This window comes from Pipra filicauda, unplaced genomic scaffold (genome assembly GCF_003945595.2).
Source record: "Pipra filicauda isolate LSUMZ 115617 unplaced genomic scaffold, ASM394559v2 scaffold40_size4127951_pilon, whole genome shotgun sequence".
Lineage (NCBI taxonomy): Eukaryota > Metazoa > Chordata > Aves > Passeriformes > Pipridae > Pipra > Pipra filicauda.
The window spans coordinates 139,236-163,635 of NW_024104543.1; the positions used below are offsets into that span (position 1 = coordinate 139,236).

General features: G+C 37.5%; 1 protein-coding gene across 1 annotated transcript in view; it reads right to left on the reverse strand.

Moving 5' to 3' along the window:
- TMEM117 (transmembrane protein 117) overlaps positions 1 to 24,400 on the reverse strand; it is a 195,653-nt gene that overhangs the window by 43,587 nt on the left and 127,666 nt on the right. The gene's annotated exons all lie outside the window — the stretch shown is intronic.

The window sequence follows — 24,400 nt, forward strand, 5'->3', positions numbered from 1 at the left end:
AAGGCTTGTATGATTATGCCAAATTCAAATGGACAAATTGAGAGAACATTGTCTAAGGCACTAAAGACATTAGAACCTTTGAAAATCTTTTCTAAGCTGTAGGAGCTATAGAACACTATCTCTGAAGTCTAATTTTTCTACAGAAACATGTCTGAATAAAAGAAACTTTAATTGCACTAAATTAATTTTTAAAAAAATCCTGGGGACTGTAGAAAGATTTTGCTTTGTGTCTTCTAAGATGCTTTTTGTAAAAGTTTTCAACACATTTTATGACATTTCTGAGAAGTCTGAGAAGGAATGCATTATAAAAGTAATAAAGCCTCCATCTAAATGCTACAAGAATTCCAGAAGACACATTTGACTAATTCATACAATTCTGGAACACAGCATTTAAGAAAATATCTTTATAAACTATCCCTGCAAGATAACTCTACATCATTTCCATCAGCACTTTGGTGATATCCTTTGGAGTTGGCAGCAATGACTGATTGAATTCCTGGTTCCATGGAAGCAGGAAAACTTAGCTGGTAATTTGAGGGCGAACAAGGCTTCTCCCAGTACCCATAGTTTCCAGTAAGTCTGTGCCATAATAGGTGCATATCAACATCTGAATGCACACACATGGGTAAATAATTGTGGCAGGGTGGGTGAATTTTTTTTCTACAGCAATAACGTCTCATTTTCTTCAGCTACCGAGGGTTGTAAACCAAAGTGAAGAATATGTCCCGTGACATTTCCAAACAGGACAAGTACTCAGCAGAGGAAAAGAAAAATCTGTGTACCAGGGGTCACAGGCTACCAGTCTGTACTCATTTCCTTTTATACAGCAGCCTTGGCTGTGTCTGTGCAGGAAGGGAAAACAAATATGCACATAAGCAATAGTGTACCCATTTGGACTCTCAAACATCATTCTTCTGTGTCACGATGGGCTGCGCTTCTTCAGGATATAATGAGACGAAAAATGACTTGATTGCTACCACCATTACCTTCAACATTTATTTTTATTGTTAATAAATTAATTCAGTTATATGCAACACTATGCTTGGCACTATAACAATTTTCTTTTGAGAGTATTACCAGCATCTGGGAAAGAACAAAAAAAAAAAAAAAGTGAAGCACATTAGACCTAAGCAATAGTCAACCCCTGTTATTCCAAAATATCTGCTTAGTTACCATCTCACCTGTCAGTACTTGAAGCTGACTGACTTTCCCACAAGCTACACTTTGGTACATACCCAGAATAGTTTACTTTGGAAAGACAATTCGTGATGGTACCTCTTGCATATAGTTTCTTGAGACACACATAGGTGGTTTTTTCCTACTTATTTCACCTTCATATCTGAAATTCACATAGAGGTTAATGTTCTTACTTTTTCTGAGACGTTCTCCAGAAAGAAAACAGTCCTCAGGACTTGTCTGCTGGCCAGGCCATACTGCCTTGGCCACTGGCTGCCCTGGTTTTCCTTGACCTCTTTTGTGGAACAGTTTAGAACTGTAATTCAAATCTGAGTATTTTGCTATGGAAACCATATACCCAGAAGTTATGCTCAACACTACTCTGCCTCAGTCCTCTTGAATTATGCATTTGCATTTTGGAGCAAGAGTTCAAAGCATGGAAGGTCAAGTTTTGGCACGTAGGCAAGCAAAGGCAGACATATTTTTATTCATGCTTCATCGGCATGCATGCAAAGACTAATGTGTGTGCTCAAGCTCTGATTTCCTTGAGGAAATGCATATGCACTTAAAAAAACTGCTTTGTTATTCATTCTGAAATGTCAAATAGGGAGGGAAGGGAGCAGAAAATGGGCTGCTAATAGAATAAGAAAATGTGAGACCAATAAAAAAGGTTGGAAACAGACTTTCAGATAGTTGCATTAAACAGCATAATTAGCAAAGTTGTATTTTTGACCTATGATACTGGAACACAGCAAGATATTCAATACATGCTTTTGGATTTATTATAAACTGAGTTTATTTGGGTTACAGTTCAGTTCACTTCTTGTGAAAGTACAGTGTCCTGGAGATTATGGAAAAAGCATGAGGACTTCATTTAACTTGACATAACTTGTATCAGATGAACCAATGTGAGCTACCCTGCAACATTTTGGGCAACATGTAGTTTGCCCAATATTCTGCAATGCACATTACCAAGAAAGAGCTACGCCATCAAACTATCCACAGTGTTGCTGGCAGGACCTCTCCTTCTCATTACAGAAAGGGTGTAAGGGGAAAGACAAGAGAGGACTGACTCTTCTCTGTCCCAGGTGATAGGAAATGCAACTTCTGTCTCTACTTCACAAAGGAAATACACTTTTATATTTCACTCCTAATTCTGGCTTGTTGTATTGAATGATTATGTGCCCTGGGCATCTATGCAATTGCAATAATACACATTTTACAACCTAGCCCATACTTCTCAAGAGTCTGCAAATAAACACTGTCCAGGTCAATTGCATACCGAAGAGTTAAAATTATTAGGTAGGTCCACAAAAATCTGTGCTTATCACTGCCAGTGATGATCTAAAACTCTCAGTGCCACACTGAACTGAGGGGAAGCTTAAAGAATTTTTACTGCCACAAACCTCTCAAGAAACAAATAATTTTTTAGACTGTATCTCTATAATCTTTGATTGCCAGGACTGAATTTGTCAAACTAAGTTATTCATGCAAAACTGAGTCCATACTACTGGGCCTCATTTGCCAACAGAAAATTAGTTTAGTCCTCAAAATCTTGGCAAGGTCCAAACCAAATGCATCTCTCCTTCTGCACCTTTCCATAACACTTTATTGTACTATAAGTTTTGACCAAGCTGACCAACCACTTAAAATCTATTCCCCAGGACACTGAACATTATGAGAGGTTACACACAACATGGAGCAGAAACCTGAGCAGGTTTTAGTCATCAGTAGTCACTGCAGACAATCTCTCATGGTAGAGAGGGTCATGACCTCAACTTTGTAGAGATAAGACATAAGGTACTGCAGCGATCTTATGTCCTGGATGCTTGGAGACATCCACTTCTACTGTCTTGCATGTCCTACCTCCCACAGCAGGAATTCACTAGGTAGTGCCCATGAGGCCCTGATCCTACTGCTGCCCCAATGCAGTACCACAAAACCATTCAAAGCACATCCCCTCCAGACCTATATCAGAAGTACCTTTGACTCCTTCCAACCACACCTTCAGGAAACAGTCTGTGTTACTTGCCTGTACTGAGATCAAAACTGAATAAACCAGAATTTGTCCCTAGAAAGATAAAGATAAGCTAAGAAATATATACAAGTTTACAAACAAGAACTGTTTCCAATTTGAGTCTCTTGGTTCTTCATGTCTAAATCAGCAAGGCAAAGTGTACAAAAAACAAATTCTGGTCTATGATGGAACCTCATTTGTCAATAGCAAAAGTGAAGTTTTTCATTCAAATGTTAAATACAATTCTTTTCACAACCATATATAAGCAGAAAATAATACACAATTTTGAGCTGCTCATGGTTAGAATTTTTTTTCTCTAGTGTGACCCTCTCCCAAACCTTTTACAATGCTACAGCTTTGATGATCAGATAGCAAGAGTTCTTCTAAGACCAACTGAAGAAATGAAAGACAAACTTTGGCTATTTTCTTCATCTTCTTTCTGTCTTTTTCAAGAGACAAAAAACAGTATCTTGCCCTTTGACTACATCTTTTCCAGAAAAAAACATGTAACTGTGCTTTGGCAAAAGTAGCTCTTCGATTTGTATGACACAGCATTTTGAGAACTTTTCATTATAATTTCACACTATAATTGCCACTAAGCTAGGTTATTTAAAAACCATGAAGCATTGCTAATAAGCATTCCAAGTATTGCCTAATACAATGTCTGTTTGAGACAGTACATATAAGACAGGACCAAAGAAGCTGGTTGCAATCCTTAGGGCTGCCCTTTGTGGGAGTAGAGTGTCTGCTGTTACAACTGTCCCCACCCACACCACACTGCCAGCTCCTGGCAGGTCTCTGCACTCCTCTGGGGCTTTCCCAGCTCTGGAAAACCCCCATATGCTGCAATCCCTTGCTCTGCTGCGGAATGCACTTGCACTGTTGCTGATTGCCTTGGCACTAGCTGTTTATAATGTAATGTTTTTCATGAATGCACCCAAATACTTGCAAACACCCTGTGAAAACACTTACATAAAGGGGAGGAATAAATTTTACTGCTCTTGATATCTAAAAATGCTTTCCAGACCTCAGGAAAGAAAGATCATCCATCGAGTTAAATACTCTACATAATTTTTAATCTCAGAATCAGCACTGGCCAAACATACAGTCACACAGTGTACAGTAACTATAAAGAACAATGCTACTGCAGATATCCATATGCAAATGCCAACACTTTTTATTTCACTTTCCTTAATTAGGAAGTGTTCTGTTATTTAATCTGTCAAAAATAGCAACTCTAAACCCACTTAAAATAAAATATTTAATTTGCCTGTTGCTTGGTGTCAGCACTGCTTCAGCAATTAAGCAAGTGTAAGGGACAGATGCTTTGCTGGTGAAAAGCATCTGGGTTTTCTGAAGCAGCATAGCTTCAATCCTCCAGCTGGCCACTGCTCTTCTGCCCCCACAGGGCAGTGCTCTGAAAGGAGAGAGAGAGCAGGGACTTGAGAGTTCTGCGTTTATCAGCAGCTATTGCAGTGCCGTGGGGTACAGCAGTGCCACAGAATGACACGGTTGGTGCTGAGGATCCCATATTCACAGTGTTTGCATACTGTGGGCTAAACTGAGCACCCATCCATAACTGCAGCATACTAGGTGAGATCCCAAAAAACACCTTCCACTTCAGATGCACCCAGAAGAAATCCCACTTGTGCACCCCAGAGCAATCAATCCATACTGTGAACCAAAGGGCAGGTGGAGAGATAACTGGCAAATCCACTTAAGAAGTGCGGTACTGAAACAAACTGGTAATACATACACAGCCTAGAAATATAGGAATATTCAGAAAGTTAAATACAGGGGATCTCTTTTGTTAAAATAAGGTGCTTGTTCCCCTGATGGGGACAAACGTGCGGTAGAGATATGAAATGATACTACCGGCAGATTTCAGAGCACCTCACTCCCCAAAACATGCTCTGCAGGTGTGAAGAAGTGGGAGAAATTACATTAATGCAGATTCCCATCAAAAAGACTTAATTATCTGAAGTTAAACATCAATTAGAAGAAAATGGATAATAATTCAAACTTTGAATTGCATTATCTTTTCAAAAACCTTGGCACCACAATAGTGTATGTCTGACTTCTGTCCTACAGTGGGAAGTAATAGGTAAGTAATTCAGTATTTGCCAGTAACTACCAGTTCTGTAATTGCCCGTCCTTAAATTGCAAGTTCTGAAATACTCCTAATGTTGTGACTGGCTCATAAATACTTATCAATAGCAGATACTTCACATTTTAAGAACCTTGCATTCCCAGTTAAGTCTTCTGAGCTATGCTTGTTGTCATTCTGCCTGGTGAGCTGAAGAAACTGGAGAAGGCAAAGTATAAAGGATGCTCTGAGTCTGGCAAAACTGGAATTATTCTGCATTTTTATAAATTTATTTAACTTAAAAACTGAAGAAGAAAGTAAACAGCATTAGTTTATTTTTTCCAGCTATATCAGTTTGTCAAAGAAAGGACACTACCTTTCCTACAAACATAGCTTTACTTCTATCCTTTGACTGTAACAGCTGCAGTTTTATTAGGGTGTATCAATATGACTACTCCAGAGCTATTTGGGATTTTTGCACAAAGATTTGTATAAAGCCTGAAATTACATTTATGGTAATGCATAGAGGAAACATTTTGCTATGTTTTATGTAAGAAAATGAATAAGATTAGGTAATGTAATCACATGGTGAATTCTAGAGAGCATCATTTTTTTATTACAGATAGAAGCATCTTTGAATTTCCTTTTGTCACACCATTTATTTAGTAAAATGAAAGTGTTATCTATTCCAAATAGCATCTCATTTAAATTAAACTCATCACCATTAGCTTTAAGTTTCAAATGCCATTTCCTATCTGTGAAACAGAAAAGCAAAAACAGCTTAAGATGGTTCATGGTCTTACTTATAAAAGACATTTTCAATCACCATCTATCATATACAAGGTAGTACAGGACTCACACAAGTTATATCCAAGGAACTATACTCCATATTCAACTTCCAAAGTTAGAAGTTAATTGTTTAACTTCAGTAAGTTTTATCCTTAATACTTCATAGAAGTATAACTTCAGAAAGTTTTTTAGAAAGTGGATTTTTGAAAGAAAACCCCAAACAATTCTATACAAGGTAAAGAGAAGTCAATCTTCTGGTTTACTTTCAGATAGATACATTACTTATTCTATCAAGAGAATGGGGAGTGGAAGACAGCTGCTCAAGAAACAACAGAAACAAGATTTTAAAAGATATTTTCAGAGCATCAAATGTGCCTTAGGATACACCTGCCTGGCAATTTTTCAGTGAAAATGGTTTATATTCAGAGAAGGACAATTCATCAATGCACAGAATTTATCTGTAAAAGGGATGATTTCTGTAACATGAGGGAAGCTGAGTCATCTCAGCTACACAAGATGAAGCAAACAGTGCAGGGACCAATACCTGTTCTGCATGAATCAGACCAGGTATTTGAATATTAATGACACCAGCTGGATGCAATGACAAGCAGTTTTTGCACGCTACAGGGTACTATTTGTTCAAACTCTCTGGCTGGAGCTGCTCTACTTTGTATACACAAGTCAACAGTAGTACAACACTGGACACAGATCTACACCCAACTGTGTGTCTCAGTGCTTAGTTATTATCAGTCTCTGGTAAGAGTGAGGTAAAGATTGTTCATCATAGTGGAAAGACAGGGGATCATATGTCAAAACATACAAAACAGAGACTATGGTTTTTCATGCTTCCAGCATCCCTAGTAACTGCTAGAAACTGGTTATGAGAAGAAAACATTATTGGCCTCCTTTTCTCAGTTATCATTAAATACTCAGTAAAGTCTTAAATTCATTGCAATGTAGAATAGGAAAAAGCTTTTAAAATGGAAAAAAATATATATCTTTACATTTAGAAGGAAAATCTCATTTCAAATGCATTTAGATGGTAACTGAAATGCTACTCTAAGAGCCTAAACTTAAGCTTTTAAGACCTACAGCAGGATCTAGAAGTATATCCCAACATCTCCTTGATTTTCCTGAGTTGAAACATGTTATTAAATTCTAACATTAGAAACAAACCAGAGGGTAAGTGTGGATTTAACACCACATTTTCAAGCCTTTCTATGATCTGTGTTATTTGGATTTTTAGATGGTTGATTTAAGACAAACTGATTGATTTTTGGAAGACACAATTAACAACATGTAAGTCAGAAAAGTAGTAAAAATCAATTCATTAATAAGCCAATTCTTTCATTAATAAATAACTTCATTATTTATTTCCCAAATACTGAAATTACCAGCAGTGCTTGTGTTCACAACTTATTTCATAATCCATGAAACTTTAGTCCTGACCAATGTTTACTACAGATACAACACTCTGAATGTTTTCTTCGGGACATTATAGATTCATATTTCTTTTATTTACTTAAATTTTTCAATTTTTTTTCCCAAATCCCATGTGAAGTCTAGAGCCAAGTGAAAAACTGATCATTTATTTTTTTTTATCACAGAATTTTTTTACATAGGGGTTAGTTCAGTGCAATTAAAACAGTTCATAAGGAATGCAGAAATTTAACCAAAGATGGGGTTTTTGCAGAAATCTACATGAGTTAACATATCTAATCTCTCATTACAGTTAACAGAGATGCAGTGCGAGATCTGCTTGCCTAAACCAAATCTAGTTTAGTGTGATTTGGGCCACTGCAGAGTACCTTGGTTGGGCTCCAGACCTTGAAGCAGAAGGTCTCCTCTGAGTCCTATCATGTCTACCATGATGTCACTGAAAAGTTGGAGTTTACTTGCCTTTTAAAACACATTTTAGAAAACTGAAATGACATTGCAAAGAATTTTGATGTTGCACAGTCTTAAAATTATCCTTCCGGGTTTTTGGGAAAAAAACGAGAATAAACCCCATAAAATTTCCCATATTTTTTGTGACAACCAAACTAGCACTCAGTCATCGTGGTGAACAGCTCCAGTGCTGGCAAAATTCTGAAACGGGGAATCCTGGGGGAGACAAGGGAGCTGCCAGGGGCCCTAAGATATCGTTACAGCTGCTGATGGGACCCAGGCAGGGCCAAAAGTAACAGCATCCAGGCTCCCCACACGTAGAGAAGCCCTTAGAAGCACCAGCCACCAGGAGTGATGCCAGCAGGGCAGGCACACAGAGTGTAGGGGGTCAGTTCTGGCAGCACTTCTCATGGAAGGATGTGCAGAAAGGGCTCTGAAGCCCTGCCAGCTCAACCAGGGAGTAATGGCATCCACCCCACAGAAAATCATCGCCTCTCTGAGCTCTGCACCACCATGACTGACACAGCTGCCCAGACAGAGCTTGACTTAAGGGACAGGGGGCAATGGTGACAAGTCCATTCCTGATGCAGCAGGTGCATCTCCTCTGTGTCTGCCCCACCTCCTCAGGTCCCACGGCATAACAGGTGTGAGGCTCTGCAAGTGGAACACAGCAATGATGAGGACAACAGTTCGTTCAGCATAGAGGTGTGGCCAAGGTTAAGTCAGCCTATGCGTTGCCTCAATACCACTTCAGTGATCTTAAAGGTCTTTTCCAACCTAAATGTTTCTATGATTCTATGAAGTATTAAGGATAAAAAACAGAGTCTGATTTTTAACATGTAGAATATATGGAATGTATTGTCCTTGCTCAGACTATCATCTTGTTACTCTTAAAAAAAAGGTTTTGGTAAGAGTGGTTGGGAGAGCTATTAAATTCTCAGGGCTTCTCAGACAATGTATTATATCCACAACTAAAATTAAAAAATACAGTTCAAATTTAGAATAAGCTAAATATAACAGTTTAAGAGCTTTTTATGTTCTGGAATAGATTAGCTGTATAATTTACCTATACAGTAGTTTGATGGAATAAGAAATTTCTCATTATTTTAGGTTTCATACCATGATATCTATGGGATATAGTTTCTCATTCATCAAGATGTTGTGCCTTTTACAATTATATGTCTGCAAACCCTATCAAAGTAAAATATAATTACAACTGTTTTGAACTGCTCTTCAATTTTTTTTTTTCCCCAAGGCATTTTAAATAAATACAGGGTCTTTCATCTAACAATTTGATTATATTTTTACTAAATGTATTTCCAAAACAACTCTAACACAAAAAAAAAAAAATCCCAAAAGCTTTAATCTTGCTTCCTGAGCAATGCATTTTTATGTCAAAACCCTTTCAAATAATATCAATTTTACCCTAGTAATAAAAGAACATTAAGTAGACATCAAGCTGAGTGTGCGCTGGGCACGTGTGCTGGCAGCAAAGAAGCCCCAACAGTGTCCAGGGCTGTAATAACAGAGGCATGACCAGTAGATCAAGGAAAATCACTTCGCTCCACTTCACACTTGTTAGACCATAACCAGAATATCACATCCAGATTTTGGCCAACCATACATAAAAAACACCAGTAAATTAAAGTGAAGTTTTTTAAAGCTTCTGTTTGGGGGCTGAAGCACCTGTACTGCGAAAAGAGTTTGGCGAATGGGAGAGCCTAACAGTTCCCCACCAAGTGCCTCTGGGTAGGTTAGTAGTTTTCTTCAAAGAAAGTAAATGACAGGACAATAAGAGACAATGTACACGTTGAAACAAGAGAGATTCAAATTGCCTATAAGGAAAAACGATTTCTGATGAGGTCCTCCAGGCTGCCTGGAGAGGTTGTGCAATCTCCATCCCTACTGGAGACCGAACTGGATGGATAAAGCTCTGAGCTACCTCTGAGTCACTTCAGAGATGACCCCGCTTTGAGTGGGAGACTAGAGACCTCCTCAGATCCTGGATTCCAGTCTGAATTATCCTGTGATCCTATGCTTCTATGAATTTTTTCCTCCACAAAAAAGAATCCTACTAGACAAGCACGTAAGTTACACATAATTAACATCTTTGAAAGAAACATGATCTTAATCATCCAACAAGCAATCCTATTTGCCTATAGAACAAAACATGAGCAGCAATGGCACTAGTCTCAAACCAGAAAAGTATGACAATTCCTCCTGAAAAAAATTTATACTGAAGGGGTTTTTTTTGTGCACAGGATTTATGAATTTCAGCTGACATTGTTGCTCCAACTAAGCTGTTACAAATGCAAGCACTCAAATCTTCACTTTACATTTATAGTAATTGCAACATGTAATATTTTTTGTGGATAATTCAAGAAGAATTGATACCAACTCAAAAGTTGCCTAGAAAATAAAAGTTAATATGCATGTTTTTACACAAGCTGAGCCAATTCCATTATAAGGCTGACACATGTCTTCTTAAAAATCACATCCAAATTACTGTGATTTTGACCTCCTGGATAGTCAACCTTTCTAAGAATAGAACAGGGTTAGAAAGAAGATTGAGAAAAAGAAGTTAATAAAGAGACTCACTAGAATACATCCTAACAGCCAGTGCTACTCTGATAATTATATGCCCAGTTCTGTGACAATATGAATATTGTCACTTTTCCACTGAAAGATGAACATGAGGAATTTCCAAGAAGGTGCACAAAAGAACTTGGGAATTGTTACGGCTAAATTCACTGAGATGCCCAGACAAATATTTGGTTAAATTTTGAGTTTTCCAGGAAACGGTTATCCCTCTCAAGCAGAAACTTTTCACTATTTCAGAAAAAGTTCCATGTTCTATCCTTAGTCTAATCTGCACACTTTTCCAAATTGTTACAGTAAACAGAAACCAGATAAATCCTGAAAAAAACAGCAATATTCAGGGAACTCAGCAAAGATTCAGCAAACCCAGGCTGATGCTTTTCACCTCCCTGCAGTGAGAAACGCAGGGCCTCAGACCAGCATTCATCCATGTGGATTTGATCACCATGCTACTGGTTATTCTGAGGAGACTGAGGCCCTCACTAGCTTTGATCAGAAATTCCTTCCCAGGGATGAGAAGCAGTTTCAGTGAAAGTTTAATCAAAAATAATGCTTATCTGAATGTTTTGGTTTTCTCAAAAAACAGCAATCCAAAGTTTTATTGCAGGATTCCCAACAAGGTGTAAACAAAGATCCCTTTCCTCCTGAAACAATCTGTCACCCTTTACCTTCCAGCCTTGGCCTCTTCACCTTCTAATGCCCTATCAAGTAAGACTTAATGTTAAGATGCTCAGAATTTGCCATCTCAGTTACATATTGAAAAAAAAGCAACTCTCCTATCATTTGCTTTCAGCTGATATTCACTCCTGGCAGTTAGTACTCTTGCTATCATTTTCTGTCTTTTCCTTGTTTGGTCTTAGACCTGCTTCTTCCTCCTGACCTGCCCATTTGACCTGACCTAGTTCTGCATGAATTTCTGTGTGGTCTGTAATCTGTAATATGGCCTCCCTGGCCCTAAGATCTGACAGTGTTCTGACAGTGTTCCTGAAGTAGGGATTGACAGGAAGTGATAAAAGGAATCAACTTTCAGTTCTTATGGGGTCTAATCAATGACACTTGTTGCTTCTCCCGCAAGTCTTCTTTTGTGGATCTCCATTAGGGTTATAATCATCTTGCAGAAAGACTTTAACAGTAGATGATCAATGTTGCACCTCTTACATCTATCCAACAAGGTAGTTCTTTCGCCAGAGCCGGGCTAAAAACTGTGGACAGCCCTTTTCTCCTGACCAAGGAATAGATGAGCAGTCAAAACAAGGGGCCACATCCAGGTTACGTTTCGTATCCACTCAGTTTATCTTCCAGAGACTCAAATACTGCATCAATTTTTGTTATGATCTCAAAATAGTTTAGGTAGTGCTGAAGAGACCCTGAGTTTAATAGAGATGGCACTGACCAAACTGTGTTAAACATCCTTTTCTTTCTGTAAAATACTTCAACACATGTTTGACAAGCATAAAAGCTTAAGTCTCTCTTCCCACCACTTCTGTGATTGCTCAATGAGTCTCTAGCAAGCACCTACAGTGAGCATGTAGAAGAATATTTTTGGGAGGGCTATATTTTGCAGCATCTCACTTTCTCTCAAAGAGGGGACCTTTGACAGAGTTGACGTTACATTAATTCGTCAAGTTCTTCACCAAGTTTTTTTGGTTTATATTCCTACTGGGAGCCTTGAAAATAACTGTCATCGGTAGCAAAGAGGTCTTGAAAGATGAATGTGACTTACAATCATGCCTGGGCCTTTCCAACCATTAGTGGAAATCTATCACAGAGATTTCTGAGTTGATAACCCCATCAATATCTACGGAAAAAAAAAAAAAAAGGAAATCTCTTTCATCTGAGGCACTGGCCACTTTCACTAAGTTAAAGCAGGTTTTTTGTATGCAGTGGCAGTATTTTGATATTCTAATAGGGAGAAATGGACTTTACCCTTAAAACTCCAGAAATATTGTTAAATACTACACTAGATAGTCATGTCATTCTACATTTAAAGGTGGCTTCAGATATGGATTATACAGGACTGTGGTAACCACCAGTTGTGTTATGAACAGTAACTGCAGAATGGCATAACATCTTCCCTGAAGGCAGTTGCCCGTAAAGTAAGATGTCCATAATTGCATTCAGAATATTCTATAGCCCATGTGTTCTTGAGAAAATGACGCATCATAGAATAAATTCAAACAATGCTTCCAGTGACTAATGCTGTCACCAATTTATCTTCCAATCAAATGATACTTTCCCTGAATTTGCATAGATCTAAATGCCAGGAAAACAGATCTTTAGTTCCATTTAGAATTCTAGAATTACATTTGCATCAAATTTGTTTAAAAGATGGGATGTGTGGCTCTGTAATGAATGGCACTAGCAAAGGCTCTGTTGCTTTACTCAGATGGGAAGAACTAAGCATATGAAGGTTTTTTGTTTACAAGAGGGTGTATAGATAACCTCTTTCTTAAGTAAAAAACAAAAAAGAAAAGGTTTTCATAATTCAGTTTGAAGAACGAAGACTACTTCCTATCTGGACTGATCATGTGGAAAAATGTCCTCAAATCTCTACTAGAAAAATGATAACAGAACAGCTCACAAAGTCAAGAAGTTTGGAACAAATTGATACCTTAACATCTGTGAAAAGTACTTAAAATCTCAGCTCCTGCTTTACATACTATGCTGACAACATGTGCCTGCTGTGCTGACACCTTAGACCTTGCCATCAATGGTATTCAAAATAGCTCTGACCTAGGTGTTCTTTAAAAATGAATTGTTTAAAAACATCTCCAAGAACTTTCTACTTACATTAATATACATTGCAGTGATTTGTTAAGCCCATTCTTTTTGTAACCCAAGGCATGCTAATGATTGTTCAGTTTTCATTCATTACAAAAAAACTTACTAATATGTAGCAAATTAAAATGCGTCTTTAATTTTGGCTTGTCTTATAACATAGACACACCTGCTGCCAATTAGAGTCTTATTAATGCTCATTCAGTTTGCTCATGTTGCAAAGAGAATGATTAAACTGAGCCCTAACACCCAGTGTCCTAATGAGCACAGCTGTGTCACAAGGCCAAAAGGTTCCTGGAACAATCCAAAGCTCAGACGTTAAATGGCACTTGCAAATGGGATAATACCTTCTTTCTCTTTCTGCTTATTTAGGGATAGACAAGGAAGTTGAATCCTTCCTCTCTCAGTTCAAGAAGCTCTGCTTTTGTCCTTGTATTGGGCATTACTACAATCACAGCAACTCACATTACTGCAGAAATCCATATAGCATGAATGATCTTAAAAACTAAAATAATAAAAGTGAAGAGGTAAAAGGAATAATGGCATTACAAAGTAGTGATTCCTCTCTCCTAAACTATTTTAACCTATCTCTATTTCCAAACTGATCAGAAAACACAAAAAAGGACATAATAAGATGGCTTGGCAAGATGGACGGATAGTTAAAATACGTGGAATTTTCACAAGGTCCATGGGAAGACCTTATGACATAACTTTGTGTCTGAAGCTAGGATCTAAATTCATAGCTAGGCAATTATATTTAAATGGTCTGATTTTCTGGAGTACCACAAGCCCCAAAAATCTGATGTAGGTCAAATTCAAGGGAAAAATTTATATATTTAGATATTAATAGTAATAATAATAATATTTACAATAATAATATAGGATAGTAAGTTCAGATGGTTAAGGTATGAATATTTTGGCTATGACTTGTTTTCCTGGAAGGGTAAAGAATTTTTCCTTTGCATCACCTTCTGAATACATATACCTAGACATTAGTGTCAGCTTTCTTTATTAATCTGTTCTTGCTATTGTGAGGCTGTCACAAGACACATTACAGTTTAGAACCTTACTACACAAAGTAAGCATGCAACTTCTGACACAGATGAAGCCAGATTATTTGCCCACATATCACAATCAAAAACCCAATCAGGTTTCTGATGCAAGAATCATAAGGATATACATCTTAAGAATAATATTATTACTCAAGATCAGAAAATAAGTCTTCAAGAAAAAACCCAAGCAAATAGTAAAATTCAATACATGAATGTAAAATGGAGCCTGATTAAGTGGAAACAAAAAAACACAGAAAGAAACATACATCAAGCATCTGAATTTTGCTTATTAAATAATGAGAAAATATGAAACAAAACTGTGATGAAAGAAGTACAGGAGTTGCAAGAGGAAAGTACTAGCAAAGTTGAGAAATGAGCTTAAGACTAAACTAATCAAACAGCACAGCTGTCATTGTAAGCTGCTATTTTTATGGATACCATGGAGCTCATTAACTACTGGAAGGAAAAAGATCCCTACAAATAACTGAAGAAAAAGAGGATTAAACTTTCACTGAAGACTACTGGGCTTATACCATCAATTTTCAAAAGATGAAGGTCAGGTGCTCATTTCAACATACTCAGGCGAGTGTTCCTTTTCACTAAGAAATGTCAATCAGCTAATGATGGTTAAAGTCAATATCAAAAGCCATTGACCAAAATTGTTCACAATTGTGAACAATTTTTTGAATGAAGTTTTCTTCATTTTGCAACATCACCAAGAGTGCTTACCCTTTGCCTGAACTGAAGGTCCTAAGTTAATTCTGCTTCTCTAGAAAATTATATGACATGACATATTGCTGACATCTCCAGTAACAGGTATATATTAAAAGCATATTTTTTCATTAAAATTATTATATTATTATAATATATAATATAATATATACTAATATATATTAGTAGAGATATATAAAGACTTTTCTCCAGACCTGAAGAAAGTCTACTGGGAGCTTTGAGGCCTCAAAAACTCCATTGCATTTAATAAAATAACTATAGTGTCACTAGAAAGTAAATTTTGCTTCAATAACAGCCTTGAAATTATATAAAGAAACAAAAGCACACTTCTGGCTTTAGTTAAGTGTTTACTTCACATAAGTGTCTCTGCTTCACTGTGCCATTATCCGCCAGCAGAGTATACCATTACTGGAACACAAGCTCTTATTCCACTAATGTTATTGCTTAAAGAACGTATTAGGATGCTGGTGTTTTCATACAGGAGATATCCATATATCTTTCACAAGTAATTACATTACGAGTAATCCTTTTAAGAGGTCGTCTTTGCTCAGTTGCTTTGCCAATAGCTCTAAGCTTGGTTATATGACAATCCCACTTACTCATAGCACATGAATTGATAACAGATGAACCAGCTAATACACTGGTGCTCTCTGATCAGTCACAAATCATAGCACTTAGGCCCATCAAAGGAAATAAATTTTCATTACAAAGCCTCAAATAGTTTGGTTTTATTTCTTACTGAAAACAGCAGAGAAAGCATGGAATTGCTGAATCTGGAAATAGTATGTGTTCTTTTGTACATTTTGCAAAGAACAACGATTATCAGGAAATACAATCACCAACGTTTTGAAGAGTGATGGCATTCACAATGACATAAAAAATCAGCCGCTAATGACAGTACAAGCATCTCCTTCATGAAGGATAAAAGCAGTAATATGAAGATACGGAATACAGGCGATATCACGAAATACTCTAATTTGAAGACCTAATAATGCCAGCAGATTCAGACTAAGAAGTTTTACTAAATATTCAAACACTTCCTGAATTAATTCTGAAGACTATTTTCCATACTGTGAATTATGTCAAATTTATTAATGAATAAAACCTGTTAACCTGAATACTAACTCTGCATTTTTCTACTACAGTCTACTCCTTGTTCCTGAGATAGTGATTAAAAATAGCAACTGTGACTGTATCTGTCAGTCAGTGCATACACAGATGATGCAGGAGCAGTGTGCAGAAGTGTTTTTGAACCATCAACAAGCAGTACACAGAAAGGCAGTGAATAAATTAAACCAAAAAATAAGCCTCAGGCTGATGCGTTTGAACTTCACTGCAAACATTCCTCATGCATATTTAATTGCTCTATTGAGACTGTGACTGTTCTGGAGATGTTCCAGGCATTATTTCCATTCCATTAGTACGCTTGCAGTATGTGTACTCCTTAACCCAAAATGATTGATTCTATAAATGTCTTCCCACTTACTGACCTGAACATCAATTGAGGTTGTGTATAGATTAAAAGAGAGCGTATGCTTTTTGAAACCAGCCAAAATATATCGTACTCACAAGAAAGATCTTATGGCACAAGAAGAAAGTGGTACTTCTAACTGGCTTCACAGAAATGTTTCAGGCAGGAAGAAATGGAAATTATAACAGTTTAAAAACTCTACTGAACTACACTTTAGACAGAATCTTAATTTAAAGTCCCATCTTTCTGAAGCATAACAAAAACACCCTTTGAAATACAATTATGCATTTGTCTGTGCTTGCATCTTGTAAATTAATTTGTTTTGGGAGAAAGTAATTTTTTTTACTTTCCATAAAAATAAAACTTCAGAAGTTTAGATAATTTTACCAATTCAGAGGTACACAAGGGGAAAAGCTCCATGTTTTTAAAATATCTTCATTAAAACCAAGATAATGTTTTAAACTGTAATTTTTTCTAATATGAACTAAAAGTTTTCCTCTTCAAATTATTAAAGATAAGTATGATTAAAGTCTATCAGCTCAAATTTTGAGTAAGCCACTCTGAGGAAACAAGTGACAGAAGAGAAAACAATCCCAGGTTGCACCAGGGGAGGTTTAGATTGGCTATCAGGATAAATTTCTTCACTGAAAGGGTTGTCAAACATTGGAACAGGGTACCCAGGGAAGTGGTTGGAGATATTTAAAAGACATGTAGACATGGCACTTAGAGACATGGTTTAGTGGTGGATTAGGTGTTGGGTTAATAGTTGGACTTGATGAAGTTAAAGGTCTTTTTCAACCTAAGCAATTCTATGATCAACTTGAAAGCTACAGACAGTCTTAAAACCTTAGTCTTTAAGACATTAAAATCAGTTGTATCACAGTTTGAATGAAAAAATTCCTTATAATAGAGGTATGCTTATGCAGCTTGATCAAGCTTGTACTGAATATTGAAAGAATCCCTTGGAAACATTTATATTCATATTATACTTTATTTACAAAGTTTACAAACATGAGTATGTTAGACTACATGTAACAGAATACTGGAGAGAAGCTTAGACAAGAAATCTGGACCTGCCTTTGAGACAAGTTTCATCCTGAAAGCTAATGCACTAAAAATGACATTGCCATTACACGTGCTGTCTTCCTCCAGATCCTCCATATAAAATTTATTCAATTTAAAACTTATTGTTTCCCACTGAAATTCCAGCTCTTTCAACTCGGTATATCATTTAAAAGTCAAATAAGATATTTCCAGCTTGTTTACTGTCATTGAAAACATGCCTCACTCTGTTTTCTTCCCAAGACCTATGCTTCCTGTGCTATGCCAATTGGCCCCGAATATTTCCATAAATGAGGTCAGGTCAAAGTATGCAAATAAGTAGATGCTGAGCACGTGTCAAGGGCTATTTTTTACTGACACAATACTTTTGTGAGCAGCAAATATGGATTCGCAGATGAGGGATTTAGCACATCTTTGTACCATGTTCCTTTTTAAAACTGGAATTCCAGATAGTAACCTCCCTGGAACAGAGAGTTCACTTCTCTTGGGATGTGCAATGCTGGCACAAGTGAGAACATTTTTAACAGTGGTTTGCTTTGAAACCATGCTCATGGGTTGGTTGTTTATAGAAAATTAATTTACTAGAATTTATAAATTTATTAATCCATATTAATAGTATTATAGTAGAGTATAGCAGAGACCATAGCAGAGATTATAGTAGATATCATAGAATCAGAATGGTTTCAGTTGGAAGGGGGTTTAGAGATCATTTAGTTCCAACTCCCCTTCCAATGCCTTCCACTAGACCAAGTGGCTCAGAGCCCCATTCAACCTGGCCTTGAAAGCTTCCAGGGATGGGGCATCCACAGCTTCTCTGGGCAACCCCTTCCAGTGCATCACCACCCTCACAGGAAAGAATTTCTTCCTTATATGTAGTCTAAACCTGTCCCCTTTCAGTTTAAAGTCATTCCCCGTTGTCCTGTCAAGACATGCCTTTATAAAGTCCCTCTCCATCTTTTTTGTCAGATCCTTTTGTCACTGGAAGGCTGCTGTAAGGTCTCCCTGGAACTTTCTCATCTTCAGGCTGAACAACTCCAGCTATCTCGGCCTATCTTCACAGGAGAAGTGCTCCAGCCAATCTCCAGCAAAATTCCAATAGTTACGTATCAATGCAAATAAAAATCAAAACCAATGCATCTAAATTAAAAGTACCATATATTAAAAAGCAGAATAGCTTAGAAACTTGCACTCAAGTTAACACAGTCACACAATCTCAAAGAGAACATTTATGCAGCACTGGAAGAATGCCATATATAGTATATTTAAAATAAGAAATATTTTTTTTTTATTTTCAGCATAACTTTGAATAACCTAAAACTGCCATTGAGAGTCATTAAACTGAAATTAAAACCTCCTTCATTTTAATGTAATAATTGGACTGTTTCTTGGCCTTTGTCCTTTACCTTGCCAATTGTAAGATATTTTGTAATAAATTCAATTCAATTCAAATTGCTTTATGGCAGAACTAATGGATTCTGATAGGGTGTGTAAAAAACAAATGGGGAAGCAGAAGACAAGAGTATGCAAACAGCAAAATGCAGTAAAAAAGCTTCAAAAAATATGACCCTTTCTCAAAGAAATTCGATTATTCTCATAGCCTAGATTATTCTCAAGGCTGAGTAATTTTTTTCCAGTTGTTTTCACTGGCTTTGCTTTCCCCCTCAGCCATCACAGACAAGGGTTGATGCCCTTTCCATTGAAATCCAGAAAGATTTACTCTTTGTCTGCATTAGAAGCAGCACTGTGCTCGGCCATCTACCAACACAATCAGTAATACAATGAGAACAGTAAACTGAAGTCAAGGTGGTTTTGATTCCAGGAATAGATTACTTCCATAGGTAAAGAATCTGCAAAGATGGAAAATGTCTAGTACTGTATTAACATATCTTTATTTAAACATTTTTCACTGGAGTTCTTTATTTTGATTAGTTAGTATCGTAAATTCATTATGTTCATCAGTATAACTTCCTGTTAGACAAAGTACCTCAAATATGCATGGTCTGAAACTTAACTGGCATCGAGCTTTGTAAGGACTTAACTGCTAACACGATTTAAAAAAAAAATCTAGCAAAGATGCTAAAGTATCAAAACATACATTATGAGAACAAGAGACCTGCAGCGCACCTTTTGTTAACAACCTTTGTTGTGATTTCATCGACAATTTAATCTACCCTTTGTTTTAGGCCTTGCTTTTTCTACAGTCACAATTACAAACAGATAACATGCAATTATCTGAAATAAAAATATAGCCACAGTATTCTCATTATGCTATCCATCCTAAATAAGATATTATAAATTGAATGCCTTGATTAAGATATCTGTCAGCAAATGCATTTAATTTTACAGCCCTACCAATATTTTAAATGTAGAAAAGCAAGTAAGAAACAAAAGAATTGTTCCTTACATCTAAACTGAGGTTTTATACAAGGACTAAATAAGCTTATGTACATTCATATTTATAGTTGTGTTAAGCACATTGCAATTAAGTTATAATTTTTATTGAAATGGCTCTGTTCTGAAAGTGATCATGGGGTATAAGAATCTGAAGGGGACAGAATGGGATGGGGGCATGAAGTCTGGCAGTATTTAAAGAAGTTTCCTGCTCCACATTTAAGTCCAGTCTTTGCAAAAGAGAGAGTCCCATCATTTTTTGTTAAGCCTAAATAACTGAATTTGGATACATGAAGCTATTTTTTCCTTCTTTTAAAGCATCACAAGTTAGAACATACAGCCACGTTCTAGTCCTGTGCAGTACTTCAAATCTCAAGCTGAGATTTCTCTGGAACCACTATTTCTTTGTTGCTATTTGTTTGCCTGTTTCCACCAGAAAACAGGTGGATATGGTGGAGAGTTTTGCTAAATGGTATTTGAAAAATTAATGCCCAAAACAGAGCAGAAATCACATCATTAAGAACTATCAGGAAATCAAGAGGAATTAGACTTTTTTAATCAGCCACTCAAAGGATGACAACTGCTATATCCTCCTGAAACCTGCAGAAGACTAATAATATCATCCAAAGTGTTCCCAGGGAAAGTGATCTCAGGCCCCACTGTTAAACAATTCCGTTAATGTCAGTGGAACAGTTTCACTGTGTTAGTGCATCCAGTTACACTAAAATACCCACGTCTTTAAAACAGTTTCCAAGCTGATTTTAACTGGGCACAAATCAGTTTCAGAAGGGCTTCTTCAGATGGACATGAAAACCAAACAACACTTGACATGATCACTATGTCTTGCAACCTTTGCTAGGAAAAGAAGTTTGTAATTTTGTGTATTCCTGTGGACTTCACAGTCCAGAATTTGTAAATAGTCAATATTTACAGAAAATACAGGAACACTCATTTGTCTTCATTAAGGGAAGATCGGTGCCTGACAATTTCTGTGGTCTTCCATGCTGGGCTTACAGTATTGGCAGATAAGGGAAGAGCAACTGCCATCATCTACCTGGAACTGTGCGAAGCATTTAACATTGTCCCGCAAGACAACCTTGCCTCTAAACTGGAGAGACATGGATTTGAAAGACAGACTGGGTGAATAAGGAATTGGCTTGATAGTGGCACTCAAAGAGTTGTGATCAATGGTTCATGATGACTGGTGTTCCTCAGCATTTGGTACTGGGGCCGGCGCTGTTTAAGATCTTTGTCGGCAACACGGACAGTGCCATCGAGAGCGCACCCTCAGCAAGGTCGCCGACGCCAAGCTGTGTGTTGTGGCTGACACGCTGGAGGGAAGGGATGCGATCCAGAGGCATCTGGACAGGCTTGAGAGGTGGGTCTGTGTGAACCTCATGAAGTTCAACAAAGCCAAGTGCAAAGTTCAGCACCTGGATCGGCATAATCCCAAGCAGAAACACAGGCTGGGCACACTGCATTAATTTCTCCCTTGGACAGAGGAGGTCTGGGGAGAACAACTTGCAGGTGTTGGTGGACGAGAAGTCACATGACCCAGCAATATGCACATGCAGCCCAGAAAGCCAAATGTGTCCTGGGCTGCATCAAAAGCAGCATGACCAGCAGGTCCAGGAAAATGATTCTGCCCATCTACTCTGCTCTTGTCAGACTCCATCTGGAGTACTGTGTTCAGCTTTGGAGGCCTCAAAAGAAGAACGTGCACCTGTTGGAGTAACTGCATAGGAGGACCACAAAGTGCTGGAGCACCTCTCCTATGAAGACAGGCTGAGAGAGCTGCAGTTGTTCAAAATAGAGAAGCAAAGGCCCCAGGGAGACTTATTTGCAGCCTTCCAGCACTTAAAGGGGCTGACAAGAGAGCTGAAGAGGACTTTCCACAATGGTATGTTGTGCTAGGACAAGGGGGAATAGCTTTAAACTGAAAGATTTAGACTAGATATATGAAGAAATTCTTTTCTGTGAGGGTAGTGAGGTCCAGGAAGATGTTGTCCAGAGCAGTTGTGGATGCTCTATCCCTGGAATTGTTCAAGGCCAGTTTGGAAGGGGCTTTGAGCAATCAGGTCTAGAGGAAGGTGTCCCTGCCCATAGCAGAGGGGCTGGAACTAGATGATCTTTAAATTCCCCTCCAACCTATGCCATTCTATGAGAAAGATGAGTCAGGAGTTCAGACAAGTACATTAGCAAATTCTAAGGCACAAATTTTAACATGTCATTAGGGAGAAATACAATTTTAAAAAGTACTCCAGCATTCCAGGAAGGAAAATAATTTAATTACCTTAATCATCACATTTATTTTACAAGAGTCAATTGATTTTTGGAATCCAGACATGACGAAGTCTATGAACTCTGGCTGTGAGCACAAGCAGCTGAAGCACTCACTTTCTGATCTCCACTGAACTCTGCAGCCTTTCAGAGATCACGTCTTGCACAAAACCTCTGGCTGAGGCTGCATCTTCTCCATGCACCATGTCTTTGTTTGGTGGTTTCTGTACACCTTCCCCAAAGGAACAAGTTTGAGTTGAATTGACCACATTTTGGGCTATTATTTTGCCAGACCTCTGCACACTGAAGCAAGGATGCAAGACTGAATTTCTACTTTAATAATCTGAAATGCATCCTTCCACTGTATGAATAATAGTCCACAATGTGCACGCTGAACTAACTGTAACAGTTAGAACTTCCGTCTATCAAAATTATCTGACTATGTATTTATATTATATATTTATCTTTCAGCACTTTTTTTCTCCCTACATGATCAAATAATGCATATTATCTGACAGCTACACTCATCCTGATTTTAGAGTGGACCTGGAATAAGGCCTAGGCTAGCTGTAAATGCTAAAGTTAGAAAAAAATGTTTTTTCTAATAGTAAACAGATTTATTCTGTGGAAGAGGAAGGAAGGTAAAGCACTTAAGCAGAAAGACAGAACTGAGAGAGCAACAACCACATCAGTGATTCTGCTCTTCTGGAAAATCTTCCAGGGCTTGAGTGGAGGCAGAGGTGTCTCCTGCTCAACAAGAACTTTGCAGAAAGTACAGAAAAGGTGCTAAAAGGGGACTTGCTCCAAGAAGACTGTGACTGAACTGAGGATTGCAGCTGCCTATTCAGAAAAAAGAACCTTTTGAAATTTGCCAAGGAAAATTTTCATCTAAGAATTAGAGTTTTTCAGTTTTTGGCATAGAGTGTGATTTTGTGAAAGTATTGTCATTTGGGAGTACTGTTATTACTGAAACATTGGAGATACAGCACTTTAAGAAGTTTTATTTTATTAAAGCTACATGGTAGATAAAATATATTTAGTAATTGTTCGTGATATACCTCTTGCTCAATAAAAGAGATAGAATAAAATATACTTTTAAAAAGAGGTGAAGATGGGTTGCCATATCCATCCAATTACAAAAGCTATACTTAGGAATCTAGTAATTATGTAGGAATAAAAGCTAGCCTTTTTTTCTAACAGGTTATCAACTATTGAATTGCAAGTAGCTACCAAATATAACTCAAAAAGCTTAAACAGGCTGAGGAACTGAAAAGATATGGTATAAAATACATATGCACTACAGGAGTTCAAAGAATTTAAAGCCAAATAAAACTGAAACTGTCTATGGGCCCAGTCCAAAACCCCACTGTAGCTAAAGGATGATGCTTTTCTCTCTTCCACATAACTGTCTTTCCACCAGATTATTCTGTGAATATTTTTTTAAACTCCAGGACATTAAAGGTTTCCACCACTAGACTTACCAGGGGAATGGTGTTTGTTCAGGGGTGTTAGAAGTTTCCTTCCTCCTCTCTGTTGCTGTCTCGAGTGTGTAGTTGCATGTGTGGATGCAGGTGCGTATGGGTGTGTTCTACTTACTGTGAGAGGAAAGCTGCCACGCTGTCCTCACTCTCCTCATCTGCTAACCCTCCTCTTATTCATGCAAATACAAGTAAGAAACAACATATTTTTTGTTTGATCTGTAGGAGTCTCCATCAGAAAAAAATAAATAGGATGAGACCACTTTATGTAACTTGAACAACACAAATAACAAACCTAATGTTCAAACTAAAGTGATCTCACAATTAAAGTTGGCTGTATTGTTTTTTTGATTTTTTTTGAATCCCAGATCTCAGAGCTCCTAAATTTAAACTGTGACTCCCTCAAATGTTTTGCCTTCTGAGAAGAAAAGTGAGATGAGGAATGATTCCCTATGCTTCCTATCATAACTAGAATGTGGAAAAAACGTATGGTACAGCCTTTCTAAATATAGACGAGCATAGGCAAGCTACAAATTTCTTCCTTGATAGTTGAGACAGATGGGAGACTTTCACCTGCACTCCCTCCCATATGCATACCTTCCC